At 40.9% G+C, this 20,799-nt stretch overlaps 1 protein-coding gene across 1 annotated transcript in view; it reads right to left on the bottom strand.

The window, feature by feature from the left end:
• The window catches only part of THSD4 (thrombospondin type 1 domain containing 4), a 598,412-nt gene that overhangs the window by 464,946 nt on the left and 112,667 nt on the right, over positions 1-20,799 (bottom strand). The gene's annotated exons all lie outside the window — the stretch shown is intronic.

Below are 20,799 nucleotides of genomic sequence, written 5' to 3'. Positions count from 1 at the left end.
TTGTGAAAATATGACCTCTAGGCAACATTTCTCTCAGATATCCTCATTGACTTCCCTGGAGAAGCCATTACTTCTACATTAGGCACAAATTTGCCTGTAGACTGCACAGATTTCTCAGACTTCCAGTGCTTGTACTGGAGGAAAAAACATGTAGAAAAACATGGGATCCTTCTCTGACCCATCACTCCCCTTTTCTCCCCATAGCAAGAAGGTACCCATCTCACAGCATGCACTATTTATATCTAGGTGGTGTGTATCACACACATTAAGCCAAATACAAACTGAGTGTCAGTTGATACAAGTTTGTTGATTCAAATGGAATTACAGTAGTTTACTTCAGATGTATGTCTGGCCTGCAGGGGTGGTTGTTGGTGAATAGCTAACACAGAATAATCCAATTACACCACATAAAAAGTCAGTTGAGGAAAGAGATATTTCTAAATAATTCCCCTGAAGCTGCTTTCTTTTTTTTGTCATCACAGCGCCACCTCTGGTGCTCTGAACTAGGCTACTTTTGCCTATTAAACTCTCAAAACCAGAGATATTTTCCACAACCTATATTTCAATAATATGATGCAGATCCTCAGCTGCTGTAAATTGTCATTGCTCCTTGGAAGTGAACAGAGTTATGACAATTTATACCTGATGAGCATCTGCCCTCAGAATCTCTCTCCATCAGCAGAGTTTGGTTTTCTGTCTTAAACTACATTAAGACTCTGCATGGATATTTTAGGTAACAATAACACCATTAAATAGAAGTAAAACAATTGAAACACTGCAGAATAAATAGTGAAAGTTATTCTGAGTAGAAGGCACAAAGTTAAACTGGATATTTATATCAAGTTATGGCCACCCACAATTCAACTCAGGGAGAAAATTCTTCTCCTCTTTAAAGGGAGAATAGTTTTTACAAATTCAATTGCAACAAGTGTTGGTTAGGTGATCCAACTGCTCAAAGCACCTTTTCCTTGGTCTCAAATTGCACGTGCAACAGGCCAGTATCCATACAAAGAAAAGTTTGGGAATGAACCAAGGAAGAGTGTAGGGGGAATAAGAGGAGCTGATTCCAAGATGCCAATGTAAGTCACTTTAGAGTAAAAAGGAGAAACTGTGCCAAACAGTACAATGAATTACTCTCACTATATTATTTTACAAGTGCTTTGGAGGGTGGTGGTAGTTAAAAAGTAATCTCAACTGAACTCTATGCAACAGAACGGATCATGAACCAATGGTTTATTCTCTTATTCTGATGTACATTTAATCAGTCTGGAATCAGGCTTCTCTTCCTTTTTAAATGATTTGGCAGGGAATATAAAGAGCTGTTGGAAGCAACTGAAGTCCTGTAAACCCCTTGTAGGATTATTTATATATTGTCTATCACCCCAGCATTGAGGAGTCTGTTTATTCCTGGGGCTAACAACTTATTCCCAACATGGAAAAAACACCACGCCATTTGAATTCATTGCTCATGATCTCCCACTTAGCTCCATCCTTTTGGAACGCATTATCTCAAACCACCCACACACTGAAATATGGCTGCTTCCCTTACTCATGTTGTTGTGAGAGGTCTCTACAGTTAAGAACCTTTCCTGAGCTATTGTTAACTGCCTTGGTCTGAGTTTATTAGCTACTTGCAAAAACACGCTGTGCTGGGTTTCTAGTACACCCAAATGCTTGAGATCCACCTTACAGAGATAACTGTTCATAGGGAAAGAGGACAGATTAAATCCTATCTGAAATAACACATTTCTAGGAGCTCTGGAGACCATCCCTAGAATCACTACCAGAGAAGATAATTGGGTAATTAACAATTAGAATAATTTAACTAGTGACATAGTGGATTTTCCGCCACATGAAGTCTTTAAATCAAGACTGGATATCTTTCTAAAAGATATGCTGTAGCTTATCCAGAAGTTATGGGCTCGGTGCAGAAATTACTGGGCGAAATTCTATGGCCTGTGCTATGCAGGGGGTTAGGTCAGATCACCATAATGGTCCTTTCTGGCCTTAAAAAACCCTATGAATTTATTAATCGAAAATTAAGGAAAATTCTGAATACAGAATGGCCAGTATCATTTGGGAATTGCCACTGAATACATTACAGTCCAGAAGGTTTAGTACACGTTTGTACCTTGGATTATGTTATAGTTCCTAGAGATTAGGAGCTGGGGAAAGAGGAAGGAAAGGAAAATAGGTAAGAGTTTTCCTTTTCTTTTCCATGTGGCATTGTGTCAGTGAGGTGACGAGGATGTAGGGTGACCAGACGTCCTGACTGTCCCGATATTTAGGCGTTTGTCCCGCATCCCGACCGATGTTTGGTCGGGACGCAATTTGTCCCGATATTTCGCACTGCGGGGTTGTTGCTTTTTCCTCCGCCGGCGGCACTCCGGGTATTTATTTTTTTTGGCTCCGCTGGTGACCCCCCCATGTGTCCCGATATTTTCTTCCTCTCATCTGGTCACCCTACGAGGATGGTGTTAAATCTAATAGGAGTAAATCCTATTGTTCCAGGGAAGGTATATTCTCTCGCTGTACTCACTTTCTGTACTCTTCATGCATTCACCAGCATCAGTATTACATTGGATCTTAAAATTTATCAGATGCTGGTTGGTTGGTGTGGGCCAAATCCAACTTCTATTCAAGTCAACAGGAGTCCTCCATTGTCTTTAATGGGAGTTGAATTGTGTCTTATAATCCTATATTATATGTTTGGACTCTATTTCCTATTGTTGAATAAAACAGCATTAGAGCAATAAAAATTATTTGGCTATTTAGTTTTAAAAGCCTAGTAAAAGGCAGTAGCCTAAATTGCCAACTCTGAATTTGCCTCTCCTGCTACAGATCCCTACTCCCTGCCAGCAGCAGGCAGTTGAAAATATTATTTCCCTTCCCCTGTATCTTATATAAAGTGTACTATGTAGAGAGGCTTCCAAGCTTTGGCAGTCACTGAATGAGATTAAGATGCCTGGTAGAATGAGAAAAAGTAGTGTAGAAACCCCTCTGAATCCTAATTCAGCTGACATATATTCTGGCTTCAGTAAGGAATTTGAAGGCTCTGTCATGCCTCTTTGTTACTATGACCTGATGGGTCATGTCACTGACAGGAACATAATGAACAAATCAAATCCTCCACAGTTGTGCTGAACTCCTCCGAGAGATTTCTTTACATCCCTCATGTGTGGAGCTGGGCAAAAGTTTTGGACTGAATTTTTTTTGTGGGGGGGGTGGCGTGGCAAAAAATGCAGATTTGGATTGACCAAACATTTCACGAGTTTGTATCAAATACTACAAATTGTTTTAGTCTAAAAATCCCCCCCAAAATTAAAAAGAACACATTTAATTTCAACATTTTCCAAATGAAATCTTTCGATTGTCAATTCAAATGACTTTGTTTGAAATTGAACCTTTTTAAAACAAAAATTGAGCTACAAATTTTAAGATTAAGTGTTTTGTTTTCAGTCAAATGTAACATTTCATTCAACCCCAAATCATTTTTAAAAACTTTCAGTTCTCCAAAAAAAGTCAAAAAGTTTTTGTTTTGGGTTGACTCAAAAACTATTTTTTCCCCAATTTTTCAGTTCAGCCAGCAAATCCCTCCCCGCCCCGCAATCAGTTATTCACACAGCTTTATTGCTGTGCAGAGAGCCATGAAGTGTTATAAGCCTAAACGAGAGCCGGCTCAAAGGGACCACTGTGGGGTATGTCTACATGGCAGTTTGGAGCGAACCTCCCAGGTCAACAGACTTGTGCTCTAAAAAGAGCTCTATAGACAGTGCTTTGAAGTTGCAGCTTGGACTGGAGCTCCGGCGACAAGTTCAAAGCAAAGGCTAGAGAGCTATTTTTAGAGTTCTAGCACGAGCCCCGCTAGCCCAGGTCTGTGACCCGGACTAGGAGGTTTGCCCCAGAATGCTGGGTAATCATACCCAGTAAGACCAATTGTCCAATTCTGGCTGATTTACACAGAGCCATATTATTCTTAGACTGACTAAAATCAGACACCCTTGTATGACATTAAAAACTTCCACAGTTTTTATCAACCGCTTTTACCAAAGCACCATACAACTCCCCTATTAATACAGCCTGGCCTTCCAGGAGCAATATTCCAGCATCCTGTCAGATTGCTTCACTTGGTGATGGATCATCTGATATGAAAATGAAGTAAGTGGTGGGTTTTGATTTTCAAGTAGCTAGTCACCCATTTCTTTCCAATTAATATGCATACATATTTGAAAATTTGGCATATATTTGGCTCCACACCGATTTTTATCTAAATTTAACTTTATCTCTATATCTATCTATCTATATATTAACCCAAAGAATCACACCCAGAGGCAGTTCAATATTTCCATGACAACATTTCAAAACGAACACTTGACATTTCTCAGACTCTCTGGCACAGAGTTAAAATAATAATTAAAAAAAATCAGCATTCAAAAAAAAAAAAAAAAGAAGTTTTTTTTTAAATCTCGTCGCACTACAACATACAGATCCTCAGGGAAACCCTGCACTCAATGAGCTATGTAGAATGCTCCGGGCTGGGCTCCATGACTACATTTCAGCAATTATGGAAGTAAAAGTTTTTGTATGTTACTGTTGCACATATCCCAGCCTGTTTTAGACCTAATTTCAGGCCTCTAATGTCAAAATGTACCGAATGCTCCTCAGATTGAATGCATTTAATAATTAATCTTGGGAGACAGACCTGTCCTCGCTTACAGACAACCCCACAACCTGATGCAAATATTCACCAGCAACCACACACCACTGAACAAAAACACTGACCCAGGAACCTATCCTTGCATCAAAGCCCGATGCCAACTCTGTCCACATATCTATTCAAGTGACATCATCATAGGACCTAATCACATCAGCCATGCCATCAGGGGCTCGTTCACCTGCACATCTACCAATGTGATATATGCCATCATGTGCCAGCAATGCCCTTCTGCCATGTACATTGGCCAAACCGGACAGCCGCTACGCAAAAGAATTAATGGATACAAATCTGACATCAGGAATCGCAACATTCAAAAACCAGTAGGAGAACACTTTTAACCTGTCTGGTCACTCAGTGACAGACCTGCGGGTGGCAATTTTGCAACAGAAAAGCTTCAAAAACAGACTCCAACGAGAAACTGCTGAGCTTGAATTGATATGCAAACCAGGGCCGGCTCCAGGCACCAGCTTACCAAGCAGGTGCTTGGAAGGCCACTTCGGAGAGGGGCGGCACGTCCAGCTGTTCAGCTGCAATTCGGCGGACGGTCCCTCACTCCTGCTCGGAGCGAAGGACCTTCCACCGAATTGCCGCCGCAGATCGCAATCGCGGCTTTTTTGTTTGTTTGTTTGGCTGGCTGCTTGGGGCGGCCAAAACCCTGGAGCCGGCCCTGATGCAAACTAGATACTATCAACTTAGGCTTGAATAGAGACTGGGAATGGCTGAGCCATTACAAACATTGAATCTATCTCCCCATGTAAGTATTCTCACACTTCTTATCAAACTGTCTGTACTGGGCTATCTTGATTATCACTTCAAAAGTTTTTTTCTCTTACTTAATTGGCATCTCAGAGTTGGTAAGACAACTCCCACCTGTTCATGCTCTCTGTATGTGTATATATAGCTCCTCAATATATGTTCCATTCTATGCATCCAAAGAAGTGGGCTGTAGCCCACGAAAGCTTATGCTCAAATAAATTTGTTAGTCTCTAAGGTGCCACAAGTACTCCTGTTCTTTTTGCGGATACAGACTAACATGGCTGCTACTCTGAAAGAAATTAATAAAGTATTTGTTTCTGAAGTGAGGGTGAAAGGTTAGTAATCAAAACAGTAAATTTCTCTTACTTCAAGGATTCTGCTTAAATAGTCCACAGCATATTATTTTCATATCTATTTTTCCCCCAGTACACATGCATAATTCCCATTAGTAGTAAGTCAACAGATGAGGACAACAGATCATGTACACAAAACTTTTGCAATGTCACACACATATGGTACATGTGATAACAAGATGATTTATCCAGGTAAGTGACAGCAACTATAAACAATCAATGCAAGTTGGCTTTGATATACTGCTTGCAACTTTGTATCCTGGCTGGAGGGTTTTTGTGAATGCAGTTCTGTGAACTGGCATCTCCCATTTACATTAATCCAGCTCTACTGCTTGTATAGGTAAATTGTACTCATTTAAAAGTTATTTTTAAAAGACATTTGTATGAGAGAGAGAGAGAGAGAGAGAGAGAGAGAGAGAGAGAAACCATATTCAATATTTGTCCTCGCTTTTAATGTTTTGTTTTATTTTGAGTCTGAGCTCAAACTGGGATTAATCTCCTTAACATAATATGCACATTCAGGATTCAGACAGCTTTAATGCAATATGAAGTGAAACAAATAGAAGAGAATGCATTTATTCATCATCATTGGATCATATTTGCTCTAATCTTCATTAACTGACAGACAATAGATGAAAGGTAGGATTTATTACACCATAACGTCTATTGACTGAGTTGTGATAATTTCATAGGAGAATGAACGTTATACACACTGCTGATCATTTGAATACTTCAATATATATATATATATATACACACACACACACACAAACACACACGTGCACACACTTTCTATATTTTAAAGTTTTACATTATTGAAACAAAATGATTTGATGCTGCCAAACAAAATATTCTTTGAATTTCTACTGAGAATGATTAGATATAGTTCATTCTGAGTCAGAAGAACAACGTTTTGAAATTTGTTTACATTTCCCATGGGTCAGAAATTCCATTTTCCAACCAATTCTAGTTACAGGTGTGACCATTTAGATAGGTCATCACTTCACAGAAGCCAGGGGTCAAAGTAATAATAAATTCTTACCAGTAAGGGGGCTGGCTCCGACCCCCGGAAGGGGTGGGGCCTCAGGCAGAAGGGGCGGGGCTGAGGAGTCAGCCTCCCCAAGCCAGCCCATCCACCCTGCCTGGCCCCCGCCACTGAGGGCTCCGGCGGCGATTTAAAAGGGCCCAGGGCTCCGGCTGCCACCACGGTAGCAGCAGCAGCGTCCGGGAGCCCCGGGCCCTTTTAAATCACCAGCCCCGGAGCAGCTGCCCTTTTGCCTCCCCCACTGTTGGCAGCCCGGGGGGTGTGTGCAAAAGGGGCAACGACATTAAAGCGCTGCAGCAGCGCTTTAACATCCTTGCCCCTTTTGCCTTCCACGTCGGCGGCCCTGCCGGTAGGGTCTGTACTAACAGGGCCGCTGACGGGGGGGGGGGGCGGGAAGGGGCAGTGACATTAAAGCACTGCTGCTGCAGCAGCGTTTTAAGGAGGGTTCTTTGCCACGGCAGCACTTTAACATTGTTGCCCCTCTCTACCCTCCTCCCCCTCCCCAGCGGCAGCGCTTTAACGTGCGCTGCGTACAGGCCAGTACCGGCTCACTTTCACCCTGACTGAAGCTGACCTTACTTGCAAAATAATCAGTTAATAGCTACCATTAAAAATCTTGTGCCAAATTTTCACCTAAGGTTTGCTTTGCTGTTTGCTTATATGCTTTCCTCTGGTACCCAGAGTATTTCAGAGCCTCATATACATTAATGAATCGCAAAGCCTAAGTGAGGAAAGAAAGTATTTTTAATCCATATTTTACAGATGGGGAACCGAGGCACAGAGAGATTAAATTATTTTCCTCAGTGCCACACAGGAAGTCTAATGGAGCCAGGAGCCTGGCTTACAAAAGAAATTCAAACCACCAGTCCTGTGCCTTAGCAACAAGACTATAAATAAGCAGTTGCAACTCATCTCAAAAATTGATAGATCTACTCCCAATTTTGCCAGATCTGAATTTGGCTCATTATCTAAAATTTTATTACTTTATTTGATCAAAGTGGTGGGCTGGATGTTGAAGGTTTAGCTGTTTTGGCATCATTGTTGGAGGAACTTGTAATTATTAAGCAGATGTTATGTGACATAACTGGGGACTTGTTCTGCTGTAATGAGATACAATATTTATTACAATGAAGGGAATTGGTAAAGGATTTGTTATATTACATTTTACATACATGGAGTTACCTTTATATCAGGGGTAATGAAAAAAATCATAGCAGTCTATATTTGACATCAGATCTGATGTCAGACTCGTATTGTTCTCTTTGGGGCAAGGGGAAGGAGGGGAAATCAGGCTTGACTCTTTGAGGTCTGTTTTTATACTTGATATCTAACTCAGAGGCATAATGTATCCAAATAGTTTGTTCCTTGTTATCATCCAGCACTGTTACAATATTATTTCACTGGCACTAATCATACAGCGAGATACCCCTGACATTTCATAGAACTGAAGGACTTGAAGGGACCTTGAGAGGTCTTCTAGTCCAGTCCCCTGCACTCATGGCAGGACTAAGTATTGTCTAGAGTATCCCTTACAGGTGGTTTGTCTAACCTGCTCTTAAAAATCTCCAGTGATGGAGATTCCACAACCTCACTAGGCAATTTAGTCCAGTGCTTAACTACCGCGAGAGCTGAAACGGCCAAGCGGTTGGCCTCTAAAGAGGTGGGATGATTTCTTAACAAGGAGATATGGAGAAACATGGCAAAGGATGGCCAGAGCGAGAGAAGATTGGAAGACGTGTTGTGATCAGCTCAGTCTTAACTGATGAAGGACCGACAGTCTACAGTCTACGCTTAACTACCCTGAGAGTTGGGACATTTTTCTTAATGTCCAACCTACCCTTTGACCAATTGTTCGGAAACAGATCTCCTTTCTTTCTAGATGTATTAACAAGTTTAATGTATAGCTTGCGCTGGACCTTTCAAACCTAATTTAAACTAGTGGTGTCTGGATTTAAATTTACAGTTACTGAGCACAATATGGAAAACAAATTAGATTCATGTATTGATCCTTTGGGCAAATGCTTGATAGATTTGTATCTATTTGGGTACAAAAGTGAGGTTTGACCCCCAAAATGCTGTTAGCGGGAGCGATCTATCATTTGTTAAATGATTTCCAACTATGGTTTAGATATTTATGTACCACTGCTTAGAAAATTTCCAAGAGGTCTTATGGAAATAGTGCACTACAGAAGCTGGTTCTGCTTTTCATTATATACTACCATTGGCAATCTGTTTCTTCTGACATCTGACCATATTATAACCTTTTCTTTCACACTGGGTAAAATTTTCCTTTCTTTGGAAATAGTAATTCACCAAAGCCAATGGGAATATCAAGCATTTATAAAATGTCAGTCCAGTTATATATGCTGGTCAAGTTGTCATAATCTTCTTTCTTACTCTGTTTATAATAGTCTCAGCACAGCTGAATTCAAAAGTTACCTAAACAGTACCCAAAAAAAATAATCACAAAATACTTAAGTCACATTTTAAGTGTTGATGCTCAAACATGGCTGTCCAAATCCCTGTTTGGGCACCTAAAGAAGTAGTTTGGTTTTCCAAAGGGTTCACCACCCCTAATTTCCACTGAAGTCAATAGAAGCTGACAGTAGTTGGCAGATATGAAAATCAGGACACATATTTAGGTGCCTAACATTAGGCACTCACACTTGAAAATGTTGTTCTAAGCACTGTTTTAGGTATTTCCATCTTCCAAATAAGTTACGGTATTTAAATATTTAATCACTACCAAAACCTCTGAAATATTTGATGTTTTAAAATCCCACACCCTCCTCCCCAGACCATGGAGTGACTTGCCCAATGCAACTGTAACCCACACCCACTCTGTGTGGGGCTCTGTCCCCCTCTAGTGGGGGCTGGGACATAGTGGTTGATGAGTCTGCTACAGCCTTGCCTAGTAGAGCTTGGTCTTTCTACTCAGGCAGTAGAGGTTCATGCTTTACGACCCAAAGGTCTGAAGTCACCACTGCCAATGACCCATCCAAAAATGCTGCTGTAAAATGCAGAGTCAGTGCCACAGCTAGATCAGTCAGGAGTTCCTGGCTCCCAGACCAGCACAAGCCACTAGACTAGACCTCCCTCTAGAGCTATACCACTTCTTTAAACTGATCAAACGAAAGCTCTAATTTTCAGTATGGCCTGAACCTAACCTTCGCTTGTGTATGTTCATTTTTTCCAGCTCTTCAGTTTCTAACATCCATGCAACGCAACTACAAATAGCATTTGGATAAATAGGTTTAGTACATGAATGTGCAGGTGATCGTTAGTACTGAAAAAGTTAGGGTGCAGGAGTGTGCACACATGTAAAATTGTGCACAAGTGGACAAAATGAGTGCACAAACAGAAGCCAAGAACTGAAAAATGTTAAGGGTCTGATCCAACTCCCACTGAAGTCAGTGGCAGTCTTTCCTTTGACATCAATGGATATTGGATCAGGCCCAAAGTGAACAAATCATTTATTAAAAGTATTGTAATATGTAACTCTTTCAGTATGATGGAAAATATTCAGAACTAATCACCCTCCTTAAGTAGATGGGAAATAGACAAACTACTGGTGATTGCCATTAAATAGAGACTAAGAACTAGTGGTTTGGGTGGGTGTTTTTTTTTTTTAAACAAAAAGTAAATTTCCTAATTTTATGGTATTTTAGGGAATTAATACTTTAAAATCTCTGTTTCCACAACTGTCCCTACCCAGGACCACATACAGTAAAGCTCTCAACTAATACACAAAATCCCCAGACACTGCATATCACAGAGCATTGGAGTAGATATAAGATACATGGTGGCCATCAGGCCCCAGTGCTGCAAAGATGTATGCACATGCTTAACTTTATGGAAAGTGAGTAGTGTCACTGAAGTTCATTGCTTTTTCAGTTACTTGGTCACAATTTCTTTGAAATGCTTCTGTATCATGGGCCTGGTCCAAAGCTGAAGTCAATGGAAAAGCTCCCATTAATTTCAACAGGCTTTGGATCATCAGGCCCCATAAAACCATGTTTACAGTGCATATCTCAACAACACAAAATATTTTATTCTATTCTCACAATGAACTTCAACTTTAACTTCATCAGAAACCTGACCTGGAGATCCACAGCCTGGAATATACACAGCACCAGATTAGGCCAATCAGAGTGGACTGGAATAGACAATTGTAAAATAAAACTAGATCCAAAAAACCCTTGATCTTGTGATATCAAGGTTATTTGTGGAACAGTTAATAGACGAACACTCCTTCAAAAATATAACAAATGGAGACCGACAGTTATATAACAAATGGAGACAATACTGCTTAATAGATTTTGTAGATACGAAGGCTATCTTCCCTTTTACTTGCATATAGAACTGACTTTATGCTTTTCCTACCTCTCAATTTTTCATTTCTGCTTAAACATGGAGAGATATTTACCATGCATTTTTCAGTCTTGAATCCTTAATATGTTGACCAGCCCACATTTCACAGAGGTATATATTTAATGTCAAGAACATATACTGCCACAAATTGAAAACGACACAAGAAACTTATTGGGAAAACAGTCCATGAATTTAACAACAAGGATAGAACACACGGTGATGATCCTTCGCTTAACTGTTGTACTGTTTATTCAATACTCCCCCAATGTCAACATTTCACACATTAAAATTATTACAGTATTGCAACACTACAGCTCTCTAATTCTCCAGACTTTTTCATAGAGCTAGCAGTCATGACAGGATCAGTAGGGTTTGTGCAAAAACTACACACCTGCAAAATATTGAGAGCCTTAGCACAAGAAATGATTGCACATATTTATACCCCTTTGAAAATATAGCATGTAGCTATTTTAATTTTTAATCAGGTTAAGGCCTAATTTTCAAAAGCGCTGAGCATCCATAACTCCAGCCGAGGTCAATGGGAAATGAAGTTACTTTTAAAATAATAAATAATTTTAGAGGGTATCTTGGTCTAATACAAAAATAATCCCTGCTTTAAAAGAACAGCTATAAGGGTACATTCTTCCTTGTGTGGATATCCCATAAAAGGCCATGCATGGCAATGGAGTACTCCCTACAAGCTATGGATGAGGAGCCACAGAAGCTAGAACTATGTGGATCCAGTAGCTTAAACATTGTACATGGTGTAGGAGGCAAAACTCTTTTGGAGCCACATTGTGAATCATGACTATAATATTCTGCTTTCTCTTTGTACGTGGGACCCTCCACTGAAGTTAATATAATAATCATAGCAATATAATCTCACACAGGACTTTAATCACAAAGGATCCCAAAGCACTTCAGACATATACACCATCCATACCGTACCTATGAAAGGCAAACCCTTCTGGAAGGAATAGCTCAAAATGTACTGCATAACAGTGGGCGGGGTGGGGGGAGAATGTCATTTTTAGCTAAGTACACAGATACAAACCTCTAATCTAAAATATATGACATGGGATTTGGAGGGACAATTTTTCTAAAATGGCAGCTTCTCTTTTGCTGTTGCATTTGTGCCTACAACATTTTTCCTTCAATAGAATTGTGGAAGCAAATATGAATACAAGTAGCCAGATTTGCACCTGTGATTCTTTCTGCTGGCAAAAAAAAGTGTGTGTGTAATTTGGAGGGCTCAATTTACATGCACCAAAGAAGGCAAGATGTCTCCTCTTCTGAAAATGTACTCAAAATCTATACTGGGGACAAGAGCACAATTTTTAAGGTTTCATTAAAATAAGGAGTACACTTTATGGTACTCCCAGTTTATGCTTTGTTTACCACTGAGGGTTGAGGGACTGCTCGGACCATGTTGTTCTAGTCCAAACATTGGAAGCCTTTCACACAGCAAGTTAATACACGACAAACCAAGTAGCGAATGTTGGCTTGCCACATACTAACTTGCTGTGTAGACAAGCCCCAAAGCTATCAGTCCCACAAACAGATTATACAACAGGTATCTAACACTACAAAATAGAGAGAAGACTTCTTTCATCCTAAAGTCCAGCTCCGTTCTAGAATACATACCCACGCAACTCTCATTGAAATCAGTCCCGGGTTTTTTCGGGGGGGGGGGGGGGGGAGGGGGGGAATATAAAATTTAAAAATTCACAGAGTGCCTAATGCTTGAGTCTGGGTGACCTGTACTTAGCACAAGACCCAAGTGGGAGGAGCATGGCAAAGGTAAATCCAGTCTCTGGAGCTGCTTGGGGCTATTGATAAACATACCCATTGCACCAGCAAGGAATTGGACCTATGCCACACTCCATGCTAACCGCTATGCCACATGGGCAGTTTCCCACAATGTGGGAATCCTCAGCTGCCCAGTTAAGGCAACTCTTGGGACGCCACCGGCAAGGCACAATGAGGCTTCCTCAGGGCTAGACGATCTGGCCCATAAACCTTTGTACCTCATGTTGGGTCACATACTGTGGAACATCTTGTCAAATGCTCTGCCTCATGACTAAGTCAGGCATTGAGAAAGCTGTTCACTGTTTTACTCGATGTAAGGTTTTAAGGATCAAAAACTATTACACTGAATTTATTTTTGGCTCAGTAGTGTAAGGAAGTATTTTTCTAGCAAATGGTGGCAACTGATTAGAGCGAGAGAATCAAATTACCCCTGAGAAACACGTAAGGTATGTCTTCTTTCCTCACTTCTCTCTGTCCTGACACATCCCTTCACAATACCCTGTAAACACAATCTTTGCGCAAACGTTAATGTGTTTCAGAAGAACACTATGTGTTTCAATTTTATCTTGATCCAATCATTGAAAACAGACACGTCTTTCATTTATGGTTTCAATAATTCAGTTAGTCAACACCTAATTCCAGTATTTATTTCTCTCCCCTGCAAAAAAATCTGGTTGTCATAAATACTATTTACAGCTCTTACACAATGAAATTAGCACAGAATATTTCACAAGAGTGACATAATTGGAAGAACTTTACATACCCATTTTTTTTAAAAGGACATGGTTCCTCTTCAATCCCTTAAAAACCTTATAAATATACATATTAATTTGACTACTAATAGATTCTTCTCCAGAAGTTATAAAACTGTAGGAGAGTCATCCATTTGGCAATGTATTATGAAACAAACACAGCCCAGGCATAAATAGCCCTTACAAAAAGTATGTTTTTACTTATGAAGTTTCCCCCAAGATTAACAATCCACATCTAGGGCTTTACCTTTATTACATTGGTAACATACATCATTTACTCCACTATGTTGTAATGTGTTAACACTGCAGTGAGTTATCACTGCATCCGATGAAATTATTACATATATGCAGCATGTAACCAGAGCAAAACACCACACAATATTTCACAGGAGTTCTGTGCATAACTTGTCACCACTTTACCTTACTATGCAAGATGGACAGTATCTTTGGCTGCCAAGTAAGGTTTTTGTGCAGGGCTTGCTTTATCGCTGGATTTGAATATGCACTTCCATTTGCCATTGTTAGAGGAACACTATCAGGTCAAATTTGCCACAGAGTTTAAGTTTTGTTAAAATAAATGTTTACACAGTGTAAGACGAATAGGAATAATTTATTTATTTTTTAAATTCCAGTGAAAGTAGTTTCACACACACACACACACACACACACACACACACACACACAAAGAATCATCTCCCCAGCTGTGTTTGAACTCTAAACTTCGCAGCACTAGGCTAGAGCTGGGGAACCTGGAAGTGAAAATCATTACTAAAGGACTCTAAACTAAAATAAGACTGACTTTCCTGTTTTCATTGTTCAAGCTGAAAAGTAATAATCAAACAGAATAATTAAAAGTCGATTGGATTTTTAAAATACTTTCACGTTTGAGTAATTGTTAGTGTTATTCGTCACAAAGACCTCTTTTAAATATACATATATTATTTTAACCTGACAATTTCCTTATTATATCTGGCTTCTGAAAATTAGGTGCCTATAACTTGTTTGTTTCAAGGATTTTTAACAAGTAATATTCTTAATACATAAAATATAATTGGTAGCATCTGGATTCATTCACTTAATTTGTTTATTTCACAACAGGAGATCACACCACTAGCAACACACACGATTACTGAATCCTTAAATTTTACCACTCTTGCATAAATTTGCAAGTCACTTTGGGATTAATGAAAATAAGCTATATTTGTAGCAGTGTTACACCATGGCTGAGATTTTCAAATGGTTAAATGAAATCAGAGACTATTTCATAGGAAAAAGCATAGACTATGATGATGTGCAGTTGAATCTTTTGACCATAAGGTTTCTCAGCATCTGAACTTTTGTTAATGCTGCAGCCATGAATGCTGCATGAAAGCGGCACTGTAGGTAATAGCAGAGGAAGAGCGAGACAGACATTATCAAAGCAGACCACAGAGATTATGTTTCCCATAATTTCCCATCTTAATGTACATTTAGAAACAACGCTGGTAATAATAAAAAGAACTGAAAGAAGGGCCAGATTGAAACCCAGTAAGTGTACTGATGTCAGCAGAAACTCTCAGGATGAAATCCTGGCCCCACTGAAGTCAATAGTGACATTACCCATTGACTTTAATGGGGCCAGGATGTCACCTTCAGATTTCTCACCCACCCATTCTAGCTAGGTAATTCAGTGGTACAGAATTTTTCACTACCAAAATGATATGCCATTGCTCTTTACTGAGTAGCAGCCAAGAGTGATGCTGAAAGTTCTGTAGTAAAAGCCAAGTGCAATGACATCAAGACCATCAGATGTACCATCTCCAGCAATAGAAATAGGGTAGCTTAATATCAGTTCTTTTTCTGCCTGCTCTTCTTTCAGATTGACTTTATCTACATGCATGAGGACTTGTTCCAATTACAAATAGCCAGGGGATAATTTAAAAGCTGAGCAGAAGAAAAGACAGGTGCTCTCGTGGTGACAGTATTGAACTGGAGCTCAGGAGATGTGGGCTCAGTTCCCAACTCTGCCACAGGGTCCTTCAACAAGTGACTTTGGCAAGTCATTTAAAGCCTGACCCATTGCTACATCAATGGGAGTTTTGCTACTGACTTCAATAGATGCAGGGTCAAGTTCTTAATCTCTGGCCTCAGATCCATATCTGTAAAATGGGAACAACAATGCTTTACCAGTGTGATTATTTATATCTATAGTAGCTAGCTCAGTGGAATCCTGATCTCAGTTGGGGACCTGCTGCCACTGCCGTAATACAAACAAACAATAACCATGAGCTACAAACAGTTTTATGCTTTAACCACAATAAAGGCCCAGTTAATATTTCAGAGAATTTAAATCCATTTGCAATAAGAACTTCTCTCTTTCTTTTGCCAGAGCAATCCATTTGTTTTATTATTTCCCTTGTAAATTCTAGATGTAGAGTTCACTAGAACTATAGCACTTGCCAGAAATACTAGAATGGGCTTTGAAGTGGTTTTGGGTCTTCGGAAAGGGCATATAAAACAATCCTAAATGATTTTCAACAGCATTTTCACTTTCATGCTATTGATTGATTAGGCAATTTCTTCTTCTGGAGGAAATATAAAACATAATCTGACTTTGCCTGAAACTTGGTCTATTGGAGCTTCATGGACTAAGTGGAAACAAAGCTAAATCAATGCTACATCAAACACACATTGGCTTTTTAAAAAATATACTTAAGAATATTCATATGAATAGTTGCAATTTTGCAATTTCTTTAGATCCTGAACTTAAAGTACAGTAAACGGGACACTCCTCTTATAAAGGTGTTCCCTAACTACATGGAAATTGTTCATTTATTGGCAGTGGGAGTTCTGCATGCAAAAGAAGAAACAGACATTTTCCATATGGATCAGTCGAGAGAACGCGAAATGCAGCTCTCAAAGTTACATCTGCAGAATATCTAATTTGACCTAACTATACTATTTGTTTAAACTAATGTAGATTTGATCCTAAACATTCCATATCAAACTGATTTTGCTTCTGTGACAAAGTTGCTGCCCCAACATGCCACTTCCTGGCTGGAGCATTGCCTCAGTTCCCCTCACCTTCTTATGGACTACCCTGGGCATAGGAGTGTTCTGGCCCTCTGACCAGACCACTTTACAGCCCTTCTGAGGCCACATAGTCCTTTATCAAAGTCCAACAAAAAATACATAGACAAAACAAACCTTCAGCATGGCTGGGCTCAGCAGATAGTCACCTCGGTGCAGGAATGCCTCTGCTGGTGCTGCTACTTCTACTTCTCCCTGGTTCTATCAATCCCCCCAATCCAAGGGCTTGTCATAGGGCCCATCTTAGTCAGGCTTCCAGCTTGTCCCTGGAGAAGCCTATCAAGCCTTCTCTATTTTTCCCCCCTCCCAGCCTTCTTTTCAGGCTGCTCCCCCAAGACAAGGCCCTTTGCACTTCCCACCTCCTCTCCTGGAGTTCTCCTCCCCCACAGCTGGGCTCTCCCTGCTCTTTATGGAGATAAAACCCTGCTCTTGCCCAGCTGGGCTTCATTTCTAATTAGACATGGCCCACCCTCCAGGTGTACCCAGGCTGGTTAACTGGCCTCAGGCCTACATTAACCCTTTCACAACTTGTGCGGGGTAAACAATACATCATAGCTTCATGTTTAAAAATACTGAGACTAGATCTGAAATCTTTACCTTAAGGTAAAATGACAGGTTTTGCTGAATAAAGGCACCATTTTCAGATCTGCACAGGACTCATCTTCGGTTTTGGCTCTCCTCACATATGTAAATGTTCCACAGATTAAAGGGATAATTTTGCCCCAGCAAAGAATTCCATATTGTCCTAAATTCTTGTCAAATGGGTGCTGAATACCACAATGGGATATTAAATATTAGTCTTATGCTCTACCTTCTGTACTCATGAAAGTATGAGATTAAAAGTACTGCATCAAGCCTGGTATAGATCACCTGGTGTAGATCACGGTGCACAGGTTTGGCAATTTATCTCAACCCTGACTTGCAAGCACATATATAATTCAGTCCTAGTCTCCTCTTCCACAGAGATGCAGTCATGTGTCTCTAGTCTGAAGATAAACCATTGACTAATCACTGGAAATAATACAATTTCAAAACAAATCCCTAGTTTTTACATTTCAGGTAATGTTTCTAATACTCTGTCACTGGATATCACCTTTATTAGGAATGATCTATTCTAACACTCCCTTAGTCTATCTTGACTTTAAGTGAAAGTTATTGGGATTTGTGCTGCTAACCCACTAGGCGCTTTTGAAAAAAATCAGACCTTTCATCCACATTCCGTTCTGTTCTAATAACCTTCATTACCACACAAAGTATTTGGCTACAGTTTGTAGCATCTGTAAGGGAGGTGCAATGAGTTATGTGGATCGGGGGAGAAATTTTCCATTCCACACTATAACTCATTGTCTGCTCACTTTACTAGATTACCTTCTGTAAGTGGCCTGCTACGGTAGGAAGAGATATGATTTTATACAGTGGATTATGGCTTGTTTGAATAAGCAACATTGAATAAAACTGAATACATTATTTGAATTGCAATCTAGGAGACCCAATCATGGATCATGACCCCATTGTGCTAGATGCTGGCACTGTACTGACAAAAAAAGATGTAAAAGTGCTGTTTAAAAAAAAAATTTAGGAAGAAAACTGTGATGCTGGCAGACCAGGTGCTAGCTCATATCAAGTCCCCTGGGCCCCAATGAACACTCACAAATGGATAGCAGGAAACCAGTCTGGCTCGCCTCTGTATTAGTATTGTTAATATAAATTAGTTATAAGAACATTTAGGGTTTAGACTTTATGGAATGCTTGTAGAATGCTTCATGTATTAATCTTACTTATAATATCTGTATCCCATGTTATAAGATTTATTTAAGTGTTTGCTCCATAACTATAAAAATGTTTGCTAACACTGTAAACCCCCCACCCAAGTCAGGGGAGATGCATTACCAAGGCCTTGGCTACACTCGCGGATTCACAGCGCTGCGAGTGTAGTCGCGCCGCCAGCGCTGCGAGAGCTCTCTCGCAGCGCTGCAAGTACTCCACCTCTCCGAGGGGAGTAGCTTGCAGTGCTGCGAGGGAGCGTGCAGCGCTGCAGGCGCTGATTACACTGGCGCTTTACAGCGCTGCACTCGCTGCGCTCAGGGGGGGTGTTTTTTCACACCCCTGAGCGCAGCAAGTGCAGCGCTGTGAATTGCCAGTGTAGCCAAGGCCCAAGGGTGAAATACTAGTTCACCACAAGAGGTGTTATCTCCTCCCCAACAAAAGAAGGCTTATAGACACCAAACAAGCCATTGTGGAACATCAGTGGACAAAAGACTTTGTTGATTGCTTCCCCCACATTCTTGAAGAGGGTACATGCACAAGTGCTCCTCCCATCCCAACTTGAACGCTGGGGGAAGGGGATAACAATCCCTTTTATGTGGGATTGTTATTCCTGTGCTGCTTGAACTCTGAGGGGTGAAGACTTCTAAGCATAAGCAAGGGGCCCCCAGCTGTTTAGTGTGGATTAGCCCTAAAGGACATAAAAAGCTTATATATTATAGCAGCTACTATCATCTATTGGAACCGAAGACTGTATCTCATCTGTGTGCGTGTATGTTTACCTGCTTTAAACTTGTAAATAACTCTTATTTCCTTTTCCTAATTAATAAATCTTTAGTTAGGGTTTGTCTACACTAAGAAATTAGGTCGAATTTATAGAAGTCGGTTGTTTAGAAATAGTTTTTATAAGGTTGATTGTGTGTGTCCCCACACAAAATGCTCTAAGTGCATTAAGTCGGCGGACTGCGTCCACAGTACCGAGGCTAGAGTCGACTTCTGGAGCGTTGCACTGTGGTAGCTATCCCACAGTTTCCCGCAGTCTCTGCCGCCCATTGGAATTCTGGGTTGAGATCCCAATGCCTGATGGGGCAAAAACAGTGTCGCGGGTGATTCTGGGTACATGTCGTCAGGCCCCACCCTCACTCCCTCCCTGCCGTGAAAGCAACATCAGACAATCGTTTTGCGCCTTTTTTCAGCCCAGACGCCATAGCAGTGGGATCATGGAGCCCGCTCAGATCACCGTGGCAATTATGAGCACTTTAAACACCACGTGCATTATCCTGGAGTATATGCAGGACCAGAACCTGCCAAGGCAAAACCAGGCGAGGAGGCGACAGCGGCGCGGCGGCGAGAGTGATGAGGAAATAGACATGGACATAGACCTCTCACAAAGTACAGGCCCCAGCAATGTGCAAATCATGGTGTTAATGGGGCAGGTTCATGCTGTAGAACGCAGATTCTGAGCCAGGGAAACAAGCACAGACTGGTGGGACCGCATAGTATTGCAGGTGTGGGACGATTCCCAGTGACTGCGAAACTTTCGCATGTGTAAGGGCACTTTCATAGAACTTTGTGACTTGCTTTCCCCTGCCCTGAAGTGCCAGAATACCAAGATGAGAGCAGTCCTCACAGTTGAGAAGCGAGTGGCGATAGCCCTATGGAAGCTTGCAACGCCAGACAGCTACCGGTCAGTCGGGAATCAATTTGGAGTAGGTAAATCTACCGTGCGGGCTGCTGTGATCCAAGTAGCCAACGCAATCAAAGAGCTGCTGGTTTCAAGGGTAGTGACTCTGGGAAACGTGCAGGTCATAGTGGATGGCTTTGCTGCAATGGGATTCCCTAACTGTGGTGGGGGGATAGACGGAACCCATATCCCTATCTTGGCACTGGAGCACCAAGCCACCGAGTACATAAACCGCAAGGGGTACTTTTCAATGCTGCTGCAAGCACTGGTGGATCACAAGGGACGTTTCACTAACATCAATGTGGGATGGCCGGGAAAGGTACATGATGCTCGCGTCTTCAGGAACTCTGGTCTGTTTCAAAAGCTGCAGGAAGGGACTTTTTTCCCAGACCAGAAAATAACCGTTGGGGATGTTGAAATGCCTATAGTTATGCTTGGGGACCCAGCCTACCCCTTAATACCATGGCTCATGAAGCCAT

This window comes from Emys orbicularis, chromosome 10, assembly GCF_028017835.1.
Source record: "Emys orbicularis isolate rEmyOrb1 chromosome 10, rEmyOrb1.hap1, whole genome shotgun sequence".
Taxonomy (NCBI): Eukaryota; Metazoa; Chordata; order Testudines; family Emydidae; genus Emys; species Emys orbicularis.
The sequence above is the reverse complement of the archived record's forward strand: the minus strand, read 5'-3'. Positions and strand labels throughout refer to the sequence as shown.